The following is a 20,877-nucleotide window of genomic DNA, read 5'->3' as shown; positions in this document are numbered from 1 at the left end:
ATGGCGGACAACAAAGTACGCTTCATGTGCCAACATGCCTCAGCATCAATGCGCCTGACTACACTCACTCCAATTAATCCTCAAATTATCGCTGTCCTTTGCTGGCTGCGCCCACCGTATCCCCGCAAAACTGCTTGATCACATCCGCCCACCTAACTTTCTGCCGCCCCCTGCTACGCTTGCCGTCACTTGGAATCCACTCCGTTACCCTTAAGGACCAGCGGTTATTTTGTCATCTCTCACTTTATAAAGTTCTAATTTTTGCTTGTTGCTTAGCATGATCAGATGTGCCAGAGAAGAGTTATTGAATACGCCAGGTGGATGTGATCTTCAGCTTGGTCCGGAGGTACGAAGAAAACAGCACCTCCTCAGTGCGTCGGACTTAAGACCCTGAGCCCTCTCGCGACTTCGGAATGTTGACAGGATTGTGAATTTATTGCTATCTGTCTGAGTTCAGAGTTCATACCAGCAGATTTTTCTGGTTGAGTTCAACATTTTTAAATAGATGAGGTCTCTTCTCTCACGCAGGAAATCAAACGAACGATATAGTACAAAGTAAAACGCGGCTTATATTTCGCTACGAGAACTTCGGAACGAAGCAATGGGTACATTTGAGGGTCTGTTCCCTAGTTGCTCTCTTCGGTAATTATTACCTTCCTGATCATGTATGCATTACGGCACTAGCTCTGCACTGAAATTCCATGAAATGTCTTGCTGATAGCTGCCCGTAGAAGTAAACAACTAAATACTAATTCTAAGCTTAAAGAACGCTTCGGAGTTTAAACCGTTCAATTTTTTCGCTCATGATAACTGATAAACCATATTAAATAAAAACGAATAACCAACCACAGGAGCAGCAACTTTGGATACAAAACAAAAATTTGTTGTTGTTTACCTTAATCTTGCTTTTCAATAATAACAAGCTTGTTCTTTGTGCACCTGGAATTATCTCCAGTTTTACAACGGTTCGTGCACTGCTCGCCAGCACGATTTTTGCTAAGGGTAATGGAGAATTACTACCTGTTTGAGCTGTGCGTTAATTATTTAACGCCAGGAGTTCTCAAATCATTTCTTATTAAATAAAAGCGGCGCACCTGCCAATTTGCCTTAAGGATGTCCCTATTGCCTCCACATAAGTACCACAAAATAAAACATAAAATGAATTGATATTATAATGTTTCATTATAATGTTTCATTGTGATAATGAGAGGAATAGAGACATAAGGATAAGCTTACTTTTTGTAAGGAATTTGATGCTTCATTTATAAGCAGCCTGTCTATTATATATAACGAATTTCTTGGTTTCAAGGAAGAGATTAACAGATGCCAGAAAATCCCGCGTAGCTACACTCGCGCGCTGCCAAACAGTGATCTTATGCGTATTACCTATACATGGATTCTGCTCTAACCCTAGTGGTGGTTACTCTAAAGACTGTTCCCGGTAGCTGGCCGTTGCTTTTAATAGGAGAACTTGCGTACCAATACGAGGCAGAACAGAGAGGTAAAAGCCTGTTGAGGAACTTGACCGCTCACGCTGACTGTCGTCGTCAAGAATTGGCGCGATCCAGAGTTCTAGCCCCTGGGCGTATGCTGCACTTTATCCCATATCTGCCTCAGCTCGTAATTACATTCCCATCACACACACAAAACACAGCAAAGCTATTGCTTTGTCAGCGGATGTGGGAAGCAGTCAAATTTTGTAGTAATATTGCTTTTCTTGAATAGAATTATAAAAAGGTTTTACACCGTGAGAAGCATAACTGAATACGCCTTTCCTTGCGAGTATGTTTTTGCAGGCTAGTTGGTGCCTAAGCATTCTGGATTTTTTGCGCAAAAGACACGACACAAAAGAAACGAGGTAGACAGGACAAGCGCTGTCCTGTCTACCTCGTTTCTTTTGTGTCGTGTCTTTTGCGCAAAAAACCCAGAACGCCTTTCCTCTCGTGTTCGAGACTAGCACTTATTGTGCAGTTTATATAATTGACGAAAAATTTAAAGCTTATCAATTTTTGCAGTTACCTTAAATCGATGAATAATTCCTCTGACAGAAAAATAACTCGTTTCACTGCCTTCAAACGATGTTCAGCAACTTCCGTAAACCCACGACCACAGAAATCTTGCGTGCGTCGTTGATACGCATATTGTAAAACTGTTGCGGCGATCATCAATTATTGATTCACTTACTACCCTTATGGAACCGATCCATAGACAGTCTACAGACGTGTTACTGACTTTGTTGCTCTCGTATAGACATTTCTTTTTTTCTATTCTTAGTCTATAATCTGTCCAGAGAAAAAAAACTCTACTAAAATTGCATGACTATAAGTCTATAGGATATGGCTACACAAAGTCTATAGACTCTATAGACAGAAGTTAATGGACAGTCTATAAGCTGCCTGCAGAAATTTTCGTAAGGGTCTAAGCAGAGCCCATAACGGAGTATAGCCACGCCAAATAAAAGAGCAACCGTCCATTCCTTACTTTCGTGGTCTTCCGTGTGAAGCTGCACAATATCACAACGTTTCCCGGACGTACACTCAGCAGCGTCCTACCGCAGAAGAAAAAAATACGTCCCCGTTCAGCACCATGGGAGGAACTCACGCCTCCATTAGAGGAGCACTCACCGTACACTCTTCGGGGAAGAAGTCGCCTCACCGTGGTTGCCTGAAATCCGTGCCTTTGAAAGTAGCGCTTGCGTAGGCCGAACGAAACTGAAGCCTCGCACTTCCTAAACATCCTCGAGCGTCACAGTGATCGGTGGGCATCACCTCCTCCCGCGCAAGTAAACGCGCTCTCGCCAAACACAACAGGCCGGTCGCAGCGACGCCAGTTCTGTTCCATACGCCAACCGTAGACCCCCATACTGCTGCGTAGAGTGCGCGGTCACGTTCACGCCCCCGGAGATTAGATTTCGGGGCCGACTGCGCGCGGAGAGCCTTGGTGTTCTCTCAGGCAGCAATAGACGGAGGAAAGGAAAGCGGAGACGACCCGAAGCTGTAATCGCGGTCCACTTGCCGCCGAGTCGCGTGACGTAGAAGGCGGTACAATCGAGGCGATACGGACGCAATGAGTAGGTGTTTTCTCTTTCTTTTTTTGGCATGTATGCGTAACTAGGTAGGGAATAGTGTGTGCAATAGACACCCACGAAGAATGGTTGTTTGGTTTCGACGATCAAAAAGTAAGAAAAAATCAAAACGCTTGCGATTTAAATCTACTGTAGTGGGATGGACATTTGGGGTTGTTGGTAAAGGTGAATTTTGCGTGGAATCACGCATATGGACAAAAAAATGAAAGGAATAAGGAACACACATATGAGCGTTGACTCAAAAGTACAAATTTTCAGAAAAATTAAATACAACAACAATCACAATCATCTACAATCACAAGACCCAACAGGTCTCGCGCACATGCTCATAGTGAACTCTAAAAACATCACAGGATTAAAGCCAGAAACCCTTGATACACAAAACCAAGAAAAGTTGAAAGAAAAACACCCTGTATTTTTAAGGAGAGCCACTTCTTTGCTTACTAGCAGTAATGATAACTATCAAACGCATTCTTCGTATTTTAGACTAAAAGATGCCTCCATTATTTCTCTCTATCAGATTTATGTCACGAAACACTATGCTTGTGTTGGTGAATACGGGTCTTCAGGCTGTCTTGTTTTTTGTTTATTCGTATTTGATTTTAAGAGTAATCTGGGATGTTCCCTAAGCCAAATATTGATACACCGGCAAACCTGTCCATTATCAAATTTTTTACACGATAGAGGGCGCGCATAATGCACTGAACAAGCGCATTTCGCATATTTTGATCTATGCAATACTATGCAATGGCTAGAGAACGTCTTAGGTCACTTTAGAAATAAAATTATTTCCCGCGTAACGGTGCACTGACGCGATTCGGTACGTGTTTGAAATAAACTTTTGAAAAGCTTTGATCACTGTTGCCCCTGGAAGCTTCAAATAGGCACTCTAGAAATAAAAGTAGATGTTTAATAGTTTAAGGACAAAGCAATTGCATAAAAATTCAATTATTTTTTTTTATCATTAATCAAGGGTGCTAAAAAGCGCCGATGCTTTGCTCTCTCTTTCTGCCCCTCTTGGAACACTTAATAGTTTTGCATCCTACAGACGAGTGCGAAGTCCTTCATTTCTTTCCCGCTTTGAAGAGGATCAAGTGCGAAGATATAGGTGAAATAAAATCCAGCAGGTTAGCTTCGCAATCGATCTTATCGTGCCATACTTAACACATCATTAAAGCAAAGTTGTGTTTGCCTAATGGTGTGTTAGCGGATCAATCGCAGAATGCTGAACTAACAATTCTGTCAGTTTTACCATTGTTTTCAAAATCTAGGCAAGAAATATTCACTATACTAATTATTTCTTAGACGCTCATTCGCTCATTGTAACACTACAATATGTCCTCCGTACTGCCCGGTCTGCTCCGATTACTCTACTTCATAAAAATAAACTACTTTTATAAAATATTGACGCAAGACAACTAATGTTACGTGTTTTTACAGTTTTTACCAAGCATTCTAAAGACTCGGTCACGATCTCTCCAAAGAAAAATTCCCTAAGTACGGCGTTAGTGGAGTCGCTATATGGATTTTTAAAAACTATGCGACTAATTCCCTTCTAAAAAACGAAATATCAATGAACTGCTCTCGCTGCAAGTATTGAGCACTGCATGCTTGACGGAGGCATTCTGGGCTCGCTTTTTTTCAGGAATTACACCAATGTTCTTGTATCTGGAGCTAGCACTTTAATTTCTGCTATACATCTATGATCTTGTATCTGCAGTAAACACCACAAATTATGCATCTCGTGCTGATGGCACCAGCACATCCTTTACAGGAAGTAAGAAGACGACCTTCTCGAAACCGTGAACATATGATTGGACAAATTGTGAAAATGGCCAGGTGGTAAAAGTCTTCAAGAAAACAGCTCGAAAGCAAAGGCGGTTCTCTTTCAAGCTAAGTATGTAGATGTGCGCCCTAATCTATTTAACTGCAATAGAGCCCAAATAGAATTTTCTTCCAGTGCAAAAAAGTGGGTGTTACTTTCCATGCAAATATGCTATGGGATTTTCACAGAGAAAGCATTGCAACTTAACCGCGCAGAGCACTGGGTGTATTGAGAAAAGTACAAAACTTTGACCGCTCCCACAAAAAGGAAAACTGCACAACACACATTCCGCGTTTCATCCTATTTACTGTGGTGATGATACCAAAAAGTCAGTCAGCAGATTTGTTAAGTACCGAAAATGGGCTACAAGTAATGGGCAAGTTCCCCCTAAAAACCCCTGACTTTTGACCTGTGCCACTATTTTGAATCTTGCAAAGCGTTCTACCTTTTATCAGCATCAGCTGTTGATGTCACTAAAATGAAAAACCCAGAAGAAGAGAACAGCATTGCAGGCTGTGGACCCGCCGCGGTGGCTTAATTTTTAAGGCGCTCGGCTACTGATCCGCAGTTTCCGGGTTCGAATGCGACCTCGGCGGCTGCGTTTTTATGGAGGCAAAACGCTAAGGCGCCCGTGTGCTGTGCGATGTCAGTGCACGTTAAAGATACCCAGGTGGTCGAAATTATTCCGGAGCTCTCCACTACGGCACCTCTTTCACTATTATTATTATTATTATTATTATTATTATTATTATTATTATTATTATTATTATTATTATTATTATTATTATTATTATTATTATTATTATTAATATTATTATTATTATTATTATTATTACCGGCTGCTGCAGACATCGACTCACATGGCATCTCGTTTTACTCGCCATCATGAACTTTGGCACATTTCATGAGCGCTACCAACCACGGTTTTCAGATGTTCAAAAGCAGCCTGACAAGCACACTTAAATGATACAGGTGAACCAAACAGGTGCGTGTTCTGCGAGGAAAAATATTTGACAATACTGGCGCATACTGTACAGTCTGACTATAATTTCGCAAATGTAGTGTTCATTGCTTCTCACTTGTCCTGTTGTGTACATTCGTTTGAAGAATTTATTGCTTTCGGTTCTTCTTCGCTTTACACATGTATGTACCAATGTTCCTAAATTTGTTTATTCCAATGTTGTTTGTTGCGACGGGGTCAGTCAAGCTGCTTTGACGCAGCTTTTATCCCATCTCTATCACCACACTTCGTACCACATTCCCTGTACATGCTCTGGGAAATAAACTCAAAATATATTGTTGTCGCAGTCAGATCGTGATCGGATACCAGTTGAGAACATATTTAGAAGGAGGACCACCTGTATGTGAGCAGGCTGATTACGAATCATACCACTCTCAGATGCATTCCCTGTGGCGGGTTATGCTCAATCCATAATTTTTTGCAGCGCTACCATCAGGAATGGTTTTCCACGGTACAAGTAACGTTTCCGTTTGTATGCACACTTGAGTCCCGACCTCTCAGAACCGAGTGGTCTGCCATGCACCCACTGCCAAGAAGGGCGCTCGAACAGAGAAAGCGGAGCCTTATGGGTTATGTCGATTTGAAAGAGGTCCCGTGGGATAATATCCCATGGAAGGAGGTGTGGTCCAGCTGTAGTCTAGGGTTGGCTTGGATCATGACATGAAGAAGATAAGGGGAAGTCATTTCTTTATCAAGGAGGAGATCAAGCAGTCTGAAAGGGTTTTCTTCCCAAGAAACTACCTTTTTTTTGTTGGATGCACATGAGCTACAGTCCTTTCAAGATCCTGCTCAATTTTTTTTTTCTCGGCACACGATGCGTAAGAGACGACATCGGAGGAGCCCTAGCAGACAAAAGAAAAGCCCTGAAGACAGGACGCAGAGAAGATGACCCAGATTTGGCTCCTCTTGAAGCCAGCCAGCCACCACCTTGGTATGACGTGCATTAAAAAGAAAAATATGACGGATGGGAGACACCCGGATCGCATCCATAATCGCCGCGTCCAGCGCATAATTATGCGAGTGTGATAGATGTCTCCTCACGGCGCGCAATACTTCGCAACGAAGACGCGCTAGGCATGCATGCGGGATATGAAGCACTCTCTTTGTTGCGCCAGCACGGCTCTGTTCTCGGGGTGAGCGATGCGCCATCAGCGATGTGCGGTTGCGAGGACAGGTTCCACAAACTTCTCCGTAATTATGATTATTCACAGCCTTAATTCCTGTTAATGAAGGAAACCATCAGTGAGTAAACTTCCGAGTCTCAGCAAGGGTTAATGTTTCCCACGAGAGATATCTTCGCAGACAGGGCTTCTTTTCACCGACGGTATTGGCTTTCCCGTACAATTAAAAAGCAGCGTAGAACGCCTTGCGAAAGCAAGCTTCTAAGTCATGCTTCGCGGAATAAATAATTTTTTAGGCAGTGCAATTCATATTTGTTTCATGTGCTTCGTGAGAAGTTTTTGTAATGCTGTCAAGAGAAAAAATCTTGCAACAATCGAGAATTCGCTTAATCTGTTATTAGCTATGATGCTTAAGACCAGGCCGATTGTTCAAGCCCTTGGTTAGATTAAGTTACGGCTAGGTAAGGAGGTTTTATAGCGCGATCAAGAAAACAAACCTTGTTCCGGTTGAGAATTCCCTTACTCTGTTATTAGCTCTGATGCTTGAGAACAGGCCGATCGTTCAAGTCCTAGATTTGGTTAAGTTTAGGATACACGCTATATTTTTCAGTAAAAGTGAGCGCTGGTAAAATTTTCGAACCTTATTTTTCATGTTCTCCATGATGCCGCTACTGCCAGGTGTTTTTGCTAGACCTGTAGGGAAATAAATTTCGGAAAAAAAATTGTGAAATCTAGCACTATGCAGAAAGTACTTCTACTCCATGCGCTTAAGGAAGCTAAACATATTTATTTTAATATTTGTCCATGGACTTGAAACACAAGACATGATATTAATCTTACCTAAGTAGTTTATATATTGTTCTTTAATGTGCTGTCAGCGTCAAATGAAACGTACAGCTTAATACCTTTGCCTGTCGCCATCAGAGATAGGCGCGCTGATCCGGTTTGCGAGAGTTTTGCTTCTGTTTTCTTTGACCTTCATTTTTTCGGGTTGCCACTGGGGTGCCACATTCAGGCTTTCCCCTTGTCTCAACTCCTTCAGGGTGGTTTGGCTGGCAGCACCGGCTGTAGCCTGCGTAGGGAAAGCGAGCGCTCTTATCTCCCTGACCTGCAGTGCTTTGATTTCGCTTCCATCATTGTCGTGTTATCATTGTCTGGCGGCGATGCGTGCAGTGAAAAAGACCAATCGGGTTGCGGTTGGTGCCCAACGAGAGAGTTCCCGAGTCACGTGTTTTCAGTAGTGATCAGAACTTCGCCGCCACCAGAACAGCATAAATACCCTGGAATCGAACATTCCTGCGTTCGTGTGTGCTCTGAAAAGGGAGCGCGAGTCGTTTCTCTTTACCATCGCGGCGTGCAGCAGTGCTACGGCAACGCGTCCTTTGCAGAGGAAACAGGCCGTCCACTGCCTACAATTACTAGAATTTTCAAAGCATTCTGTGGTGAGGGAAGGCTCAGAAACTTGCTCCGTGGGCACAGACAGCGGGTTACCGACAAGAATTGAGACCTACTTATTGTGGCCGCTGCAGCAGACCCACCCAAAACAGCGGCTCGTTAATCAAAGGACATTTTTCAGCTGTGTGTCAGCACGTCAACCATTGGACGTCGTCTTTAAGAAGCTGTTCGGCGAAGCCTTGTACCATCGCAAAATCCAGCGGTTTCAGAAGCAAAGAAGCAAATAGGAAAGCAAGGCTTGTGTTTTCACGAGACCATTCATCATGGACTACGGAGAGGTGGCACTGTGTGACGTTCTCTAACGAGTCTACGTTTTCAACTCACTGGGAGAAGCTTCAACGAATATGGAGACCGACAACACCAGGTGTGCCTTTCCTGCCATATGTGCACGTCAACCCTTCCTATTCGAGGTAAGATTGGTTTAATGTCATAGCCATCCCACTGAGTAGAAGTGGCCTTCAATATTTTTTTTAATCCACGCAACCGGTTAGCCTTTATTTGTTCACAGCGCAACCAGACGCTGATAAAAACCCGAGGAATTGAGCGGAACCAAAGCCCTGCACTCCAGGCCCACCGCCGTGGCCGCCGGCGATGCAGTATACCGTGCTACGCTAGCTGCGATCGGTGAAAAGAATGCACGGGGCCCTCTACTGGAAAAGCGAGAAACGGATGCCAAGGAAAACAGAAGCAAAACTATCGCGAGCCGGATGAGAGCACTTATCTCTGCTGAGGACAGGCAGGCGGCGTAAACTAGACCTTTCGCCACGCGCTCCGCTGTTCGCATATCATTCTACGTTGATAGTACCTCTGTTTTTGGTTGCACCTGATTACTACTACTTCGCGTTTCGCAATTTTTTTCGTATTTTCTGTAGTTTTCTTGAGATGTTATTTTTTATCCATTTTAAATCAGCTTTGTGTTCGTATTCCTTGCCTTGTACCGCGTCCATTGTACCGTTATTGTTGTTTATTATTTCGGTACATTCCTTTTCGTTGATGCTCCCTTCACTCAACGCTCTTCGTGGCCTGCGAGGTATAAATTAATAATAACTATAATACTAATAATAATATGAGGCTTTGTTTTGCTGTGCTCTTCTATATAACATAAACTCTCCAATACCTGCTCTGTGGCTTATTTTCAGTTTTTCCTCAGTCAAGAATTTGTTATATTTGAGTCGTAATGCATGGAATCTGAGCGCCAACTAAGGATTTCGGAAAAAAAAAAACGCTCCAAGATTTCGTGTAAAAGCTTTCAATTCTTTCAAACGCAGTTCAGTTCTACTCCAAGCATTTCTAATCTTTGCAATGTATTCGGCTGCGTTTTAAGATCAAATTGTTAAGGTTATAAAGTTCAGTTTTTTCCTCTAAAGATAACTCATGTAAAAATTGGAATTGCGACTTTAGTATTGCCGAAACACCATTGCGGTCATTTATCGTAGCAGCCTGAAATATTAAAGTAAGGCTGTGCAATATGCGCAACTCTTTATAGTGAAGTTTGAAAAGATATGTTTTGGATCATCCATACTACAGTTTAAAGGCCCGGAATCGTTCGTTGGTGGGGACAAAATAAACGCAATTTCTAAAACCTCTTTTTTCCATGGGCTGCAGATAGGTGTAATATTTCTTTCCGCTAATTAGTTGTCTTTAAAGCGAACCAAAAAATGACAAGAAAGGAAGCAAGAACAAAAATGATAAGGTTCATCATCGACCAAGCTGGCATCTGTTGGAGGACAAGTCTTCCACGCTATCATCGATTTAACCTTGCGCTGGGGCAGCTCCAGCCGCCCAGTTCTCGTGAACTTCCTAGTCTGACCTGGTGATATTACTGTCAGAGTTCCCCTGCTAAGCTTTCGTTCCGATGTGATCTTCTGCGTTACCCTAAACAACCACACGTAAACGTATTTCGGTATTACATGCCATTCTTTATTTTAGCGGAGGCAAAATTTCAACCTGTTTGATGACAGCGCACTCATCTTTGATTTCGGATATTATTATCACTGCTATCTACGTGGCTTCCGTAGCTTCCTGCATGTTTCGCAGTTTTATTTTAAAGCATCATTAACCTTCACTGACGAAGCACAATAAATGTTCACTTTTTGCATGAACGACACTAGTAACGTGATATTCATGACCTGACAGTCGCGGTTACATTTACGCGTGTCTGACACGGGGTCGTGTCACCAAAACATGTGCGCAGCAATTGTGACGTTCTCAGAAGAGGTAGCATCAAACAAATAGTGCTGATCAATAGACAAGAATGTGAGAATGATTCTAAAAAAATTTGTTGTGACTAGGATTATTAGTTCATTAATTAGAGCCAATAATGTCAAACAACCTTCAAAATAGCGCGGATGTCAATATAGTGAGTGGAAGGGGAAACAGCCGTGGACAACAAAATAGTAGAAAAATAGGCAAAGAAGTGAAAATAAAGTTTCAAATAGGCTGAAATGTGTTCGTTGAGTAATAATTAAGCGAACGAAAAGTTTGATTGACATAGACTAATTAGTTAATTAGAAGCAAACGTGAATGGACTCAAAGAGGGGCAAAGAGAGGCGACGAGTGTCGAGGAGGTGTCAGTGCTTTCTCATTCCTTCAGTGCGGTTAGCCGCAGTGACCTCTAACGTTTTTAGCTGTTGTGCTCATCATGGGCTGGATCTCGCGTACTAATTTCTAAACAGGGCCATTCCGGCAGCACTTTTACTACCTAGCTGCCTAAACAACACTGTTCCATTCTCGGAGCCAGCGTGTCTGGTATTAGCGGACTTTGTTAACGATAGGCATATATGAACGCTGCTTAAGCATAATTTGCTTTTAAATCGCCAGTCTCCAGAAAGTCTTTTATGTTGTGAATTGTAAAGAGTCGCCCCTGCTAGATTCTCTCGCACGTCAGCTTTTGTTATTCATTACACCTATCGAAATAGTGCATTCCAGAAAAGAAATAAATTAAAACTGAAATAAAAATTTTGAAATATATTATGATCACGCTGAAAGCGAATGGTAAAGTGAAAAGGTTCAGAGCAAACTTTTATTTTTAAATACGCCCTACGCAGCCGTCGTGAAAAAATTGGCTCGCAGCGCATGGTCCGGAAAGGAAGTGCAGCTTTGGAGGCAATTCACGTAGGAGGCCTTGCAAAGCCCTCATCCGCCATGTTTCATCTTACGGCATATCTCCTCCTGAGAAAGGCATATAAATTTTTTTGCGTTTCGTCAGAATATTTCATTCGCTTCCAAGTGTGCGAAGCCAACTTGGGGACAGCTGCCCAGCGTTGATGCATGTGTTGACTTCGAACCTGCTGTGGACAGTTGACCTACAAAATATCAGCAGTTAAAACGGGCGCAACAGTCCATTATGCATGCCTGTATATGCCGATGCACACGTGGAGAGTGTCTACTCTTTTTTTTTCTTTTTTTCTTCCTATTTTTCTTTTACGTGGTTTGCTCTTCTGAAAAGAGACCGTAGTGTTTCGAGGACTACAAGATTGCTTACACTAACAAACATTTCATGAGACTGTATTAAGATTCTCTGTAAGCTCTCTTTTAACTTTTTTCTGAGTGTTGTGTGCTTGAGAAGGGTACATGGACTATACTCTGCCTCTATCGAACCACGCTTCTATTACCACCCGCAGATACGTGATCAAAGAGGAGCCAAGAAATGATACGGCGCCACGTTATATGTTCGCCGTCGGTACTGCGGGAAGAGCTGATGACATTGCCAGGGCCATTAAGTTCACAGTAATGGTTGCATAAGCTCTGAGCGCGCGTGAAAGAGACTGCTTTGACAAGGCTCATTTTCGAAACAAAGACTAGGCAGGTATCCTTATAGAAGAAAAAGCAGGAGCAAGCAGTTTGCTGTTTTGCACGAATCGTACAAGTGATGGAAACATGTTCCTGTTAGGACAAATTGGGGCTGAAGCCACTGTTTCGATTGGGAGTAGGGACAGAATGCTTGGCTTAGGTCCTCACTCAGTCGGTCGGTCGGTCGGTCGGTCGGTCGGTCGGTCGGTCGGTCGGTCGGTCGGTCGGTCGGTCGGTCGGTCGGTCGGTCGGTCGGTCGGTCGGTCGGTCGGTCGGTCGGTCCGTCGGTCCGTCGGTCAGTCAGTCAGTCAGTCAGTCAGTCAGTCAGTCAGTCGGTCAGTCAGTCAGTCAGTCAGTCAGTCAGTCAGTCAGTCAGTCAGTCAGTCAGTCAGGCAGTCAGTCAGTCCGTCAGTCAGTCAGTCAGTCAGTCAGTCAGTAATTCAATCAAGCAATAAATCAATGAGCTCGCAAGCAATATTGTTGAGAAACTCTAATTGGCGCTAGGAATTGAAAGCTCTGCCGTTGCTGAAGAATATGCTGTTTTAAATCACTCCGTCTTCGAAACACTTCACACATACATTTCGTGTACCTCAGCGGTAACTGAGTTAATGAGTTTTCTAAGAGTAGGCACTGTCGACATCCTAGTGCACCTTAATGGCAGCTACAGCGTTCACAACTGGTTTAAACGCAATGACGCTTATGTAAATATAAGCCGTTAGCAAGCTGGTCGCTTAGGGCCCTTAATGATGCGGTGCTCTCACTCGTGACGTAGAATATGCCTAGGTACACACGTCGGGGCGGGGGTGAGGTGGGCTGAGTGTAGATTTTAATCTTCTCCCAGCATGCAAAATACCAATAAAGTTATCGGCATTTACAACAAGAGGATTAAAATATATTCATTTCGTCGATGAAAAAAAAAACACTATGCAGAAAGTATGATGCGTGAGTTCTGCAATATTGCATGGGTTTCTCCTCCAGAACGGCATCAAACAAATTGAAACGTAAGACACAGAAAGAAAACACCAGCGCTCTCATCGCAGGTGGTTTCAAACGCTATGAGTGGTTGATGTCGTCAAAAAACAAACAAACAAGCAGCACTGAAACACACACACAAAGAGAACCAGAAGTAGACACAGAACTAGACAAGGAGAAAGGAGAACAAAAGCGCTGCCATTGGTTGCCAGAGTTTTGTTTCTGTCACATTTGACGTCAGTTTATGCGCCGTCCTACTCGAGGTCAATTTTACTGTTGCCTTCTTGGAAAATTTTGAAGTGGTTTCTATGCATTTATTTAGAAAATGAAGTGGGTAATGATAATGAGCAATAATAAACAAATAAGCTATAAATGAAAAACGAACTTTTCAAGCCGTCAAAGGCTCAAACTGTTTCGTACGCTTAGCGTCTAGACCAGTCCGCTTTTACTTCGGAATGAAAGTTAGGACAAGGTCCCTGCTGAGTTTTGCGTCAAAATCTTTGCTTCTTTTATCAGCATTGAGGCGGAAAGCCAACGTCGCAAAACAAAGGGTCAGCGCCGTTATCTTAACCGCCATGATGGAAGGGTGCCGCTTGCTATGAAAGCATCGTATAGAAACGGGAGGAGACTGCCGTACCGCGAGGCAGAAGAAGAAAATGGGCGGAGGCGTAATTAGCAGAACTATGGGGGACAAAAGGGAGATTATCTCCCAGAAGACGAGCCGCGCCCGGTGTTCTCCTAATGCTTCATTACCATAATTCGTAGGAAAGCTTTTTCGTGTCCCTTTATTGCAATTTAAGCAAGGTTTCGTCTTTATTTTCCTCATCTCGGTCATGGCGAAAGTAGCGTAACTAAAAGTTAAAGACGTCAAGCTGTAGTCAGCTCGCTAACGGCAGTCAGGCCCCAGATGTCCTTTTGTACGATGGCCTTTTGTGCGACCGCGTCTGTGTGGGTGTGTTTCGCCTTATGAGCGCGACTGCTCATAATGACAACAAGAAAGAAACGGACATTAGGCGAGCCCTTCTTCCCGTTTGGGGAATGGCGGTGGGGAAACGGGGTAAAAATGAAAGCTAGTTATGATTACACGCACGCATTTTCGCTCTTCCCTTAAAATGGGGAACCATTGAGGCGGATATGATTTTATATAGAGCACGAATAGTAAGGCACGAAGTTTCAAGGACAAATTTTAGTCACGAGTTTTCATTTAGTAATACTTTGAACCTTCTTCAGGTTTATACAGAAGTGGGCTAAGTCACGCGTACATATAAATAGCGCAATAGCGAGCAAAAACAGGAACACAGTGGAACTGGCGGTAACAATCACTGTCAAGTCCCTTCATTTTCTTGGGCTAAAAGACGGTCAAATTTTTGGCAAAACACATCAACGTTTGCAGTGTGAACAATTTCACTTAGTAACGCATTCCACGTTTCAAATGTCTTCGAAAAAAAATGAGCATTTGAATGTGTTACCACGCGCCCAATATGGCCTAATGCATTTAGCATGGTTACCTCGGATGGAGTGATGGACAGTATTTCAATGGGAGCAATTGGTGAAACATGAGCAAGGTGATTTTCAATGAATATTTGCCCGCGCCTCGTGCCCTCTGAGCTGTCAATAGCAAAATCACCACTGACACCACAGACCTTGGAGAGGTAGTTGAGAGTCGCCTGCTTGCCTCCTAGCTATGTGGTATTCACGTCTATGTCTCGGATTCAACATTAGACTTTCTGGTAGATAATACACGACGCTACACGCAATGGAATCATATTATTGCTTGTTCACAGCCAGGCACCTTGCAACCAGCTACCATAATCGCCTATGCATACGTAATCAAAGGAGCGAGCGGAAGATTAAGAATATGCTGCTTTTTAATAATTGTATGCATGCTCAAGATTTCTTTCTCAAAATAGCCCTGTCTGGATTGCCGTATCTGTGTTTGCAGAAATTTGTTTCTTACATAGCAAAGTTGAATTATGTTTGTAATTAGCTGTTTGCAGCACACGGTTTTATTACCATGGCACTGGACGAGCAGGCTGAGAATTCAAGGGAAGTCATGAGTTTTACAAATGTCTGCAATAAAGCCCATAAAAAAAAGCTAGGATTTCTGCTGTGTCCTGTGCGTCACTGCCAATTTTCCATCATGAAGGCTTCGTACACACACTTACACTACTGATCCGTGGAGAATATTGCCTTCGTTACGTATATTTCACTTCAAAGAAGCAGTGCGACTGCTTTTTATGGTACGCTTAAACGAACCTGCTCACATATTCAATGAAAACGCAGAAGGTCTGCACGTGTCAAATAATTGCTTGCTGCAGCTTCAACGTAATGAACATGCTATTGGGTTCACCAACTACGGCGAGTTCACCATGAAAGAACCGTCCTCATGCCTGGAGGGAAACCAAGAAAGGAACCCGAACAGGAGGTGAAAGAGCCAGACAAAATAATTAGGAGGCCTGGACAGTGCCAAATAGGCTGACATGGCAGACTCCTAATGGGCGCCGCGTGCGTCCACTTTCGTGCGTGTTGTGCGTCTGGAGACGGAAGGGTTCATTAACTGCTGCAAATGGTGAGGGTTTAGTGCATCCTTAATGACCGACGTGTCCCACACCATGGTGTGCAGTGGTCTGGACAAGTGAGGCTTTGAGATTGCTCCGGAGAAGCACGTGTTGTCGCTGGAGCTGTATCAAAATGCGGGAGCTATATAGTTTCACGTTAGAAGCACACGTAAATGGTCGTGGCCTGTTTCTTTGGCGCCAGTCCATTCAATGAGTAACAAATTGAATTACGCGAGTGATATCTGAGAAGCTTCGGACTTGTATAGCCCACAAGGCCACGTTGTGTCTATTTCAGGCATATTTGATCGGCTTGTAGATATGTCATTTCTGACCCTGAACAAAAATTTTCTTTGCGAGCTTTGATCAATATACATTTCCAAAAGAGGATGCTCCCAGCAACGCGGGGGAAAATTTTGCATCCCTGGGTCCAATAGTCTTTATAAAATCTGCTTTCATGCACTCTGCTGCAGGCATCTCTGTTGTGCGCAAAGGTCTCTCTGAATGTCTCATTGAAAATAATGCATGGCAGCATGCGTATTTTATCCGATATCACAATTGTTCTCTTAGTGAAATGCTGGAAACTTGGAAGTTATCTCACAGCTGAGAGCAGGAAGCTCATTTTAACGAAGCAACCAACTTGCAAGGCTGTTCGGAAGGTCCCCATTCTTACAAAGCTCTTGAAAACGTGACTGGTAGGAGGCGCAGCGAGTGCTCTCCATATTCCAATGGGAATAACTTTTGAAAACTAGTGTGATTTTGCAAAACGTCGTAAGAGACAAGTATTCAAATAAATGTGCGCGGAGTCTGGCGTGGGCGCTATGGGTTCGAGCTCCTGAGGGGAATAACTTCAATTATTGTGGTGTAAATATTGTGGTGTAAACTAGGTGGACGCATCTGCCTTCCTATGGGCATGAGAGCCCCGAAAGAGCTATTTTCTAACGACACCCTACTAATAAAGGCGCATTAAGTGCGTATTGTGTATCTTAAGGCTGTTGGTTGCACGGCAGGCTACACTGCGCCATTTCTTTACAAAAGGCGTTTCCACATTGCCAAGCGCACTAGCCGTAACAGCGACTGTTAGCAGGTACACATTTAAGGCGAAAGCCTTTCTTGGATCGTGAGTGGCGTTGGACGGAAGTTGTAGGCGAAAGTTTGTGGACGGAAGTTGTGAGCACGAACTGTGAATCATAGGTTGTGTGATAAATAAAAAAAAAATAAAATTTTATTAAGCAAAAGATCTTAAAGGGCAGGTGAAGAGGTTTTAGAAGTTGACGAGTTTAAAGGGGAAGCGCACACGAAGTATTTTTGTGCTAAGATTTGAAATGGTGACGTAATTGCAGAATAAATCCTCACTAATAGTCAGGCTTTTTTGCAGTGCGCAGCGATGGGCAGAGGCCGCAACGATGACGTCACATTGGGCGGCGCTGCGTTTCCAGCTAATAAACGATTGTTTCAAGGAATTAAACCAACGCTGCCGACGGTGAAGCCCACGAAGCATTGTTTGGCGGTGTAGGAAGGCTCACTGCAGCTCGTGGGCGAAGGTAGCGGACATCTCAAATTTCAGCAACAATGACGTCATCGCGAGTTTCTCAGCACTTCTTATTCGTAGTAAGGAGAAGCCTGACTATCGCAGCGGTTTTAATCGGCGATTACGTTACTATTTTGAATGCTGGCGAAAAAATACTTTGCATGATTCACCTTGAAGCTTCATAGATTCTATTTCTTGAAGAACCTCAAATTCTCAAAAACAATTTCACGTTCCCTTTAAGCAACATATATGTTGCTTAAAGGGAACGTGAAGAAAACCGAAATGGGAAAAACAAACAATAATAAATAAAAAATACAAAAATTTAAAATAAAAATTTACAGAAAATAAAATAATATTAAAAACAAAGTGAGAAAGAAGACCGGTAAAAGTTTTAGCATATGCACTCTTAAGCAGACTTAATCGCAATCCTGTATTTTTTTACTCTTTCATCTTAGTAGCAGTAGAAGAATTTGGTGGTGAAATAGGGAACTCTGTATTCTAATTATCCCGTCACGATAGGGCAGGAGTTGCAGTCACCTCGTGTTCAAATGCGAGATATAAAGCTCAAGGCCTTTCCTACGTCGCAATGGCGTTTTATGGTATGGGTATTTCCTAGTTTTCCAGCGGTTCATCGCTACTGACGACGCAACGAAAGCAAGCAAAGGTAACAACGCGAACAGGCGTGATACTGTTTGATATTTCAGCCGCTTCGTTCATTGGCGCGGCCCTCGGGTCAGGCGCCAATCCTGCAGCTAATACCGAGAAAAACGAATAGTTAGGCGAGCTCTTGCGAAAAACGCAGAGAAGACTGCAACACTTCTGTGAAGGCTTGATTTCTCTGCAGGCGCCTAAACGCGCAACTATTGCCACATTGCGCGCAAGGACGCCAGAGTCAGAAGTCGAAATTGCACAGCCTGTACTGCCGACGCCCAGAGAGAGTGCGCGGCTTCGCGAGGCAATCAAGGCATGCACACTGCTGTATTTGTTTGATGAAGTAGAGGGTGTGTGTGAGCCTCTATTGTCTTCTTAATGGTCTTCATCGTCTCCTGATTGTCCTGTAATCGCAATAACCGCCCTTTGCAATGCAGAGGTTTTGTAGATATTGCTAGTACATTGAGAGTTGTGTTCGTAGACAGAGTCGATGCATCGGTCTTGTCGGCTTTTGCAGAACTCGAGCGGAGATTGCCTGAGTTTCGTAGAACACTAAAGCCGAAGGCCGAACGTCGCTTTATTTTCAGTACTGCTCTTCATTTGTTGTTGTATTTTTTTTTGCTGCTATACCTATTTGCGACGCACCCAGCCTAATCTTAAGTCGCAATGGCAGGAATCCCGTGATTTTTCACAAAAAGAAAAGTAAATTCAACCTGGAGGCACAATTATCTGATTCTTGAAAGCAGTAGGCGGTATGAGTTGAAAATCGCATTAGAATCGTACTACATGAGTCTAGCTGGTAGCTGATTTAATATGTTTTTTTTACGAGCATGCGGAGAGTGTACGCCGAAAAAACATCTTAGGAATGCAAAGCTATTCAAAGCAGATGGCACCGAATGTCGTATTGAATCAGGAGAAAATGAAGTTATATCAGTGTGGGCCATGTATTTCCCTACGAGGTTATATGACAACGATATAACAGCCGGAAAGGGGCACAAAACATGTTCATGTCCGATACGCTGCTCAACGGACCAATTTATCTACCAAACACGAAGAGCAAGCCTTACGACAGTTTAGTTCTCAGTTTATATCAACATTCATTGGTCGAAAATGCACAACCTAACGTAGCATCCGCAGGATTCCTGGACTACAGGTGCCTTTCAAAACTCTCAATATCCTAGGAGCAGTGCATAAACGTTTGGTCCCTCTCTCTCTTTAAATTTAAAATATAGCCTTACTGGCAGTGTTATTTTCTAATTTCATGTTTTGCTGAATGCCACATTAAGACTGCCGGCAATGATTACACCGTCATGAGCTATTTTTGGTTATTTGAAACCGCCTTACTTTCGCGTCAACGCAATGCGTAGGACATAGAAATAGAAAACTAAAATTATTGAACCTTGAGACCCTGAGCAGTGCAAAAGTGACACAGAATTTAAGAACCAAATACATCGATGCAGATTATTTTGAATGCTGTCGGAGAATGGTCCATTTGGCTTTCCGCTTCCTTCACAAATGGTTTCAGACCGTCATAATTAGCATGCATCTTAAAAATACGTCTCCACCTGGCCACAGAACCTCGACGTAGCCACCAAAGAGGCAGCAATCAACCCAGTCGTGTGTTTATTGCACGCCGGGAAGCCAGCTTTTCGTTTATTATCATATTGGACCAGCATGCAGCCCACATTGAGTAGTGCAAATAACGTACATTGTATGAACAGCGTATGCACTAAAACACAGCACGGGTACGAACACGTGAATATGCCACGTATATGAGGAGCAGATTTTGTTACCTTCTTTGTTTTTGATTCACCTCCTACCATTGCTCGTTCCAGATATGCTGGCGTTTTTACCTAAGGAAATGAACGAAACTTGGATTATTATTAATTGGCCTGCTGATAAACTGCATACCAAGGTGTGTGCACTGTTGTTTTCAGTCGTACTGCAGCTGCAACGGTTGCTTCATTTGTTCAAGAAAAAAATCACCAGCCTTAGTGAAGTTGGAGATATGGTCAGCCGCACAGGCCCGAAGGCAGGAAAAATAAACTGGAGGGGACACCTAAGCTCCGCCTTAAGGGTATGATGCGATAGCTTTAATGGGTGAGTTCGCATATAAGCGGAATTGGCTCATCTCTATTTAGCATTCATAGATCCCTGCGAGTCCTTATACCGCTCCTGGCACAGTGATGCGCAAGTTATGCGTTGTGCCATTGCCTTTCGATGTCACCGGTGGAGACTGTGCGATTCAGGTTGCTGTTCCCAAGCAACCTTTCGCGACCAATCATTAATTTAACTGTCACCTGTCGCGATGGGCAGTTTGCTCATAATTCGGGGGTTGGATGCCGTGGTTAGTTACGCAATAAGGTAATTCGACCTAGGTGGCCCTCGTGACCCCGCAGTTGCTTTCGTGGGGATTGTCCGTTATTTTTCATCACCGTCAACGACGCCGACACCGGCTTTTCTGTGACACGGGTTCTTCAACGCTGTCGCGTTAACAGTGCGGAATGGTTAATAGTTAATATTTAAGAAAACAAACGGCTTTCTCGGATCGCCAAGCCTGCACGCCAAATCCATCTCAGCTCAGACTTAGTTTATGTAAGGCTAAGTGAAGCACATGAAATGCTGCTTTCATTATTACTTAATAATGACTGCTGCATATTCGATGACCCTTTGACACGCAAACATATTTATGCTTTTGCTTGACTTAAATATATTACAAACCGTGTGAACTCAAGAACCAGTAGAGCGAAAACAAGTCCAGACTGCGGATGAGGAGCTGCTGGTTCTTCTAAAACTTCTAGCTTTTATTTTTCCACCAGTATTGAGGTCTTTACACCTTTCTGCATGGTTCTTTAGTTCTGGTGCCGCG

The 20,877-nt window shown here is 43.4% G+C and overlaps 1 protein-coding gene across 4 annotated transcripts in view; it reads right to left on the bottom strand.

Moving 5' to 3' along the window:
- LOC144111189 (cholecystokinin receptor type A-like) overlaps positions 1 to 20,877 on the bottom strand; it is a 156,094-nt gene that overhangs the window by 25,649 nt on the left and 109,568 nt on the right. Inside the window, exon 1 of one of the 4 annotated variants that reach the window (XM_077644376.1) lies at positions 2,482 to 2,938. The exons of 2 other annotated variants lie outside the window; for them this stretch is intronic. The gene's annotated coding sequence lies outside the window, so the exon portion shown is untranslated. Of the gene's footprint in view, positions 1 to 2,481; positions 2,939 to 20,877 lie in introns of those variants that run through there. One more of the 4 variants, XM_077644373.1, reaches the window with a different exon arrangement.

This window comes from Amblyomma americanum, chromosome 11 (assembly GCF_052857255.1).
Source record: "Amblyomma americanum isolate KBUSLIRL-KWMA chromosome 11, ASM5285725v1, whole genome shotgun sequence".
Classification (NCBI taxonomy): Eukaryota; Metazoa; Arthropoda; class Arachnida; order Ixodida; family Ixodidae; genus Amblyomma; species Amblyomma americanum.
The sequence above is the reverse complement of the archived record's forward strand: the minus strand, read 5'-3'. Positions and strand labels throughout refer to the sequence as shown.